A 7,408-nucleotide genomic window follows, 5' to 3' on the forward strand; every position below is an offset into this window, starting at 1 on the left:
CCCTTTAATGAGCTACTTTAATCCTTAGCAGTGAACGCAGCATGCCTAGCCAGCATGACAAAAATGTACAAGATTAGAGGATTACTCACATTTTTGAATCCATGTGCTAATTTATGAACACAAGCAATTCTAGGAATCCCTTGCAAATTAATAACTATAATGAGAGTAGGTCTGTATCAGTGTTCATCTGAAAAGCTTGTGTTGCACAAACTGGCCTTACTGATATGGGTTAGATTTTTTTTTTTCATTTACCTACATAGATAGGTTTTCATGTTTGTCGTATTAGTTTGAAAAAAAAAACTGTTATAGTTATTGAAGAGGAGGATTACTGCTTTGAAATCAGTTAATAGGAACAGTTGGAAAGACACAAATGTTACCCACGCTGTTTCTTTTTTACTTGTGATCTAGCAACTGCCATCAACACAGCTCATGGAACGAAGAATAGAGATGAAAACCTATGTTCACTGCTCAGAGGCATAAAAATGTCAATATTTTGTTGCCGTATGTACTCCTTTTTTTAACATACTGCATTCTGACGCTCCTGTTTTTACAAAGAAAACAGAAGGAATGAGTTCTTTGTTTGTATTAGCAATCTCTCAAGAGTCCCTACATGTTTTGCAAGCTAATCTTATATTTCCATTCATTGACATGCATAATAACAGACAAATGTTTTTGGGTTTTTTTGCATAAACCAAATTCACAGGCCAGTGTTTATTTGTGTCTAATGACACATTTCAGTAGCATGAAAAAAGTGGTAGCCACAACAGGCAAAGGTCACATGAAAATACTGAGTTGGATCTGTTACTTACTGATGATAATAATTAGTCGCTCCATGGTGTAGTGGTTTACACAGTTACCTCGTAAGTGCAAAGCTCCTGGTTGAATTCCAGCTGGAGACAGACATTCTTGGAGACAGAAATTCCTCACACTCTTGCACTAGGATGGGTGTCTAGTATAAAAAATGCTAACACGCAGAGTTACCAACTATGGTGACCCTTTGTGACTAAGGGAGCAGTCAAACATAGCTTAATGACAAGTAGAAAAAATGCTAGCTGGAGTATTTGTTTTGAAGCCTTTTAAGTCCTGAAGCTGTCGCCGTCATGTAAATGATTGTCCCAGGCTAACTGTTAACCAACTCTATCAATTTCCCTCTTTGCCTTCTTTGCTTGCATTTCCAAAAGTGCTTATATTTCCACTATACCAGCTAACTAAAGATATCTCAAGATAAAAATCTAATCAGAATCAGAATCAGAATGGGGTTTATTGCCAAATGTTGAGCAGGTTTACAACATTAGGAAATTGCTGCGGTGCTTCAGTGCAAACATGCTGTCATAAATAGCACTTAAATAGACATGGAAAAAAATAAAAGTAGGGATAAGAATTAAAAGTGCTACGTGGAAAGATATGTGCATGAGATATACATGAGATATATACATGAGAATAAGAATTAAGAGTGCTACGTTGAAAGATATATACATGAGTGCAGGTGGTGATCAGTGCCAAACATAGAATGATGCAGTGACACAGCGTAGGGTCATGTGTTAGTGGCGGGTACAGTCATATGGTTATTGTTCATGTGTCCAACAGCAGAGGGGAAGAAACTGTTCTTATGGCGAGAGGTTCTGGTGCGAATGGACCGGAGCCTCCTGCCTGAGGGGAGCAGGTCAAACAGACTGTGTCCAGGGTGAGAAGGGTCAGCTGAGATCCGAGCTGCACGCCGCAATGTCCTGGAGGTGTACAGGTCCTGCAAAGATGGGAGTCTGCAGCCAATCACCTTCTCAGCAGAGCGCACAACACGCTGCAGTCTCTGTTTGTCCCTGATAGTGGCTCCAGCGTACCACACGGTGATGGAGGAGGTGAGGATGGACTCGATGATTGCAGTGTAGAACTGCATCATCGTCCGTGTTGGCAGGTTGAATTTCTTCAGCTGCCTCAGGAAGTACATCCTCTGCTGGGCTTTCTTGATGACGGATGCTAGCAGACTCATGGTTAAGTGATGCAGGTTAAAGGCTCTAGCAATCTAACAGTGGCAAACGATTAGCAGCTAACTGCTAGATGGGTACATTTACACTCAAGCAATTATCTGGAGCAGCGGTCCCCACAGACCGGTACCTGTCCGTGAATTGTTTGGTACCGGGCCGCGAGAGTGAGACTCGGGTGTGAAATGTATGGTTTTCAGGGTTTTTATCGGTTTTCAGCATTATTTTGTTATCGTTTTTTTCGTTAACTCTGTTTTCCTGGGTCTTTTCACGTGTGTTATGAATAAAGCTTATTTTTTTCGGTACCGGTACTAGTTTTATTTTGTTGTATTTATCCGCAACACCTTAAAGGCCGGTCGGTGAAAATATTGTCAGGCACAAACCGGTCCGTGGCGCAAAAAAGGTTGGGGACAAAAATGTCAAACTGTATTCTTGTATAGCAAGAAACTGCCAAAACTTGCTGTGGTATTGGCTTCTGAAACTAGTTCTTGCCATTGGCCCAACATTTAATAGTGTCATTTTTCAGTGGCTACTACAAACAACCAAAATATTGCATTTTATAATAAAAAGTTAAGATGCCATCTAATTTCTCTCTAACAACATTATTGTACTATAATTAGCTAAGTATAGAGCCTAATGTTAAAAAAAATACATATTTTTGTTTGATTAGATGTTAGGAAGTAGGCTATAACACTTTTCCCTCCATAAAATTTTATGAAATGGACAATTAATGTTGCATATTTCAGGTAATTTTGGATACTGGCATAGATCTTGATATAGATACAGAAAATGAATGTGATCATTTTAGATATTTATTCAAAAATATTAAGATTTTAAACAAGTGATTTTTCTGTTCAATCACTTGTTTCAAATTTTTCAGTGTTATTATCGTCACAGGTTGATTAATACTGATTGGCTTTTAACTTCACTTTTTAGACTTCTGCAACTATTGTATGTGCGGGTTTCTATATGGAATATGAATGAAATACTGACTTTTCAATGGAGGTATTATTGTGTGGATGAAAGATCAAGTCCATTGTAGCTTATGTGGGAAACAATGAGTGTGAGGGGTGTTGGTGAGCAGACAAAGTGCCGTGGGACACCTCCCAGGCTCCTCGGGATCTGGCCACAGAACATCTCGGTAAATGCGGTCAGACAGATGAGTCTCGCCTTGGAGCGCTGCCTCCCAAGGGCAGAGTGACATTTTCTGGGGACAATATGGGACTGCAGTGACATAGAAAACACCCCCCTCCTCCTCTACACTGCATTTCTATGGCCCCTCTTCTTTTTTCCATCTCTCTATCCTTTCCTACTTTTCTCTTTGCTTTCCTTTCTCTGCTAATTTCCCTGATCCTGAGTGCTGCAGTAACTGCCTTCCGCCTTTTCATTCTGTTACAGGTCAGAAGACTTGACTAAGTTCCAAAAGCCTGGTGGCACTGCACCAGGGAGCAAAATGGATGAAAATGTGACTGGGTTCAACAAAGAAAAATGATTACTGACAGAAAAGACACACAATGCCAGAACAGTACGATGTTTTCAGAAAATTCTGTATGTAAAACTCAGTCATAAATATCAAAGTTTCTAAAATAAAGTTTTAAAAAACACATTACTAGTCACCAATTTGAGAGATGTTGAGTATATTTTAGGATATTTTTTAGGTTTTTTTTGGTTTGTTTGGCCCTGTCTAAGTAAGTAAGTTTTTAATTTTCTTTACTCTAATGTTCAAAGTTATTATCTTAATATTCAGCAGGTTGAGTTTTGGATTCATCCTCTAATGACTTCAACTAGTAATGTTTGATTATATTTGATTTGTTGTTCCTGTTTAATTTTAAAGAGTTTTAGATTCCTGTCCACCCTCAGTGTATAAATAGTATACTATAAATAGTACAATGGAAAGACATTGGCTTTTTACACTACTTTTTATACTGTTAACAAATAGTATACAAAACAGTATAAATAGTCTTGTCTTTCCATTATCATTTGTCAGAGTTTTGTTTATGTTCTTTGCACCTCACGTTTTAAATTACTATTCCTTTTTATGTTTTTTAACCTAAATTAAGAGTTCACCTTAGGTTATTTAGTGTACAAATATAGAAAGTAATACCTCAATGCTCATTATAGATCATCGCCATAAATGTAGACCAATAGTTTAATTAAGATGTATGTCAGGGTCCCCGCATGTATTTACTGTTCAGCCCCTTGTACAGGGCTGTCATCCATTTGAGTCAGACTGCGCATCTGTCATTGTGCATCGGTACAGTGGTCTGTATGACAGATGAGTCCTTCCCCCTCAGCAGGCACTCTCTCCGGGGAGGTGCAAATTTCTGCGCATCGAAGCATTGGCAATCACGCACAGCACCTTGATGAGAGACAGGCCCCTGCCACTTGATTGACTGGCATACTAACATGACGCGAAGGCTACAAACACCACAGGCACGGAAACATAAAGACCACAGGCAACAAGCCACATCCTTGATACACAGAAACATGCTTGGACACACAGAACAAATCACTGCACATTAAGAGCTCATCTTTCACTCGCTCTCCTGGACTGAATAGTGTGAGTAGCTTATATCCATGGTTAATCTCATTTGGGTATGTCACAGAGGAGGGGACAGGTTGCTATTGAAGCTGCACGAATTGGGTATTACTGCTGATTACACAAACACAAGACTCTCCATCATGGTTGAGGATGTTTTATTGTCCACTTCAGAGGTAGGATAATATATTCAATCAGGGTTTGGAGAGTTTCTTGACATGGGTAGCAGAGGGTCAAAGACAATTAACTTTCAAGGGTCTGGTGAATCAGGGTTAAAAGCATCCAATCAAGTCAGGCAAGTAATTTGCTGTCTCCCTTGTTGCACTGCTAAAGCCAGTTAGTGGTCGATACAATTAAGACTTTGGTTCAAAACTGGCCCCGTTTCCCCTTGCAGTGACACCCTGCAGGTAGAGACGCACAGAGCAGGAAAAGATCTCTGCGGAGAGCTGTCTGTTGCACGGGGATTGTTTGACACTCTACTTTGATTGCTCTATTTTTCTGCGCTGGGTTTCACTGTAGGAGGCTAACGGGCTCAGTTCAAGACCGTCTTTCTGTCTGTCCTCCGCAATGACACCAAGCATAGCGCTCCCACAGCAGGACACTGATTGGGTGAGAGATTCAGCGCCTGGCAAGAGTGAGAGAGAGAGGAAGGACTCAGTGGTCCTGCTGTTTGTTTAAGAGCAGGAAGCCGTGTGGAAAGGCCTAATGTCTTAATTGGTGTGAGTGGCAACGGACGGTACCTGACGAGACCCATTAATCAGGATGGGTTGAAAAGACTAGAGGCTTGGATACCAAGAGAGAAGTGGAGGGGGCTGGTGAGTATCAGACCAGTGCTGTATTTCAAGCAGGGCCCTTTAGCAGCCTTCTCCTCCTGCCTCCCACAATCTCAGACACCCACTGACACCCTTGCAGCTGTGTCTGTCACTCTGAGTTACTCAACCACAGAGCGCAAAACAATGCAAAAATAATTTGAATTTATTTAGACTCACACACAGGCATGCAATCCATGGCATAATAACACAGCAACACAGCAATATTAAGTGTGGTATGTGAACAATAACATTGATCACTGATATGTGCAGGAGTGCTGAGGTTGTTGTTCCTCTGGGAGTTTTTCATCTCTGTTTGTCATGTTTAACATTGCTTTTGCTTCTGGGTGACAATGAAAGCTGTGTCTCACATCTCAAAGAGCTACCCTCCAGAGAATGATGCTGTAAAACAACAACATGCACATACTCAGACATGCACGCAGACATAAAGAGAAGAAATTATCACAGACACTTGTGCATAATACACACATACAAAAGTTTTCCCCTAAGTCGAGCCCATCAGACAGCAGCCATTATGTAGGGACTGATGTTCTCTGCACAGCGATTCTTTTTTCATCATTATATTTCTCAGTGCATTCTTTCACCATGTTTGCCCTGATCTCGTCTAGGTCACTTCACCCAATGGAGTAAAATGGAGACCCCAAGGCCAGGAGTTGTCCCGTGGACACAAACACCCATGTTTCGGGACAAAAACTGTGCCTCTGCTCCAGGCTTGCAATGAGAGATGTCACTTAAATGCCTTTTGCATTGCCTTTTTCTCTGGCCATTCATGGGCATACCATTAAAGCAAGGCCCTCTCTACATCTGTGTCACTGCATTTATGGCTGTCCTGCATTTCTGTCATTCACATAAGAATCCTTTTTAACATGATACCACTGTGATGCTGCAATAGAAATGCCCCATACTGTAAGTCATAAATACAATATGTTATTATTCATTTTGTAGCCACCTTTTTATATTTTCAAAACTTTAATGGATCTCCTACGCAGTGAGAATTTGGAGCATTTTGTGGACTTAGATGATAGTAACTCATTTTCAGCTAGGTGTAGTTATGCTGTGTTTACGCAAAATAATCACTTAAGTTCACTTTTTTTAATTTGCTCTCTGTACTGTTAATTGTCTCTTACATGTACAGTATGTTAAGAATTTCTCTTCAGCTTACATAACAATATAATTTTTTTCTAGTTTCTTTGAGCAGTGTTAGTCCTTCTGATGGAATTTCATTCACAGATGTGTCAGTTTCCAAACTCACTGGTGAATTTACCTCTCACTTTTCATTATTTGCAGGATGGTGTAAAAGAAAAAAGAGAGCATTTACACTCTGTTTCCTTCTAAAAAATTGTTCCCCAAACTGAGTGTAATGTCTTTATCACACAGGGACAATCAATTTCAAAATAATCACTGCAGGCTTTGACAGACCATGACCTAGTACCTACCCACAATAAGAGCATTCCAGCTGTATAACCCACCAACATTTCCAACCCCACACAATTGTTCCCATCAGGAAAAGTAAGCTGTGGAGGGACAGTTTGCTTGGTGGGCATTGTTTTCTTCAACTGTCCGCCCACCAAAACTCATCATCTTAATTGTCCCTTCTGTTGATGTGAAATTCAATAAACGTGGCAGGGACCATTTTGAATTGATTTTGAATAGATGCCACTGCCTGGTTGTCTACAATCGTGACAGCTCGAGGAAAGTTGATGTACTGTATTAGACAAAGTGTGCATGTGCGTGTAGTTGGGGGTGCGGGTGGGGGCCTTCTTCATTATCTTGACTTGAAAAGTGTTTTGCTCAGAAATGTGGCACACCAGTGACAAATTGTGTCGGCATCGCCCACCCTCCATTTTTTTTTTTAACATAACCTTGCTAGTAGTGCATAGCAAATCTGTCTCTTCACATTTGTATAGATATGTTCAATTGCTTACAGGGCATGAATTTCTCTTTGGCGCTGGAAAAGAGGGAGGTAAAAATGAAAGACCATCAAGTCCTTACTTTTCACATGGCTGCACTCAACCCATTGCTCTTTGATAGCATGCCTCTGCAACTTAAGCTGTGAATAA

Source organism: Maylandia zebra, linkage group LG20 (genome assembly GCF_041146795.1).
Source record: "Maylandia zebra isolate NMK-2024a linkage group LG20, Mzebra_GT3a, whole genome shotgun sequence".
Lineage (NCBI taxonomy): Eukaryota > Metazoa > Chordata > Actinopteri > Cichliformes > Cichlidae > Maylandia > Maylandia zebra.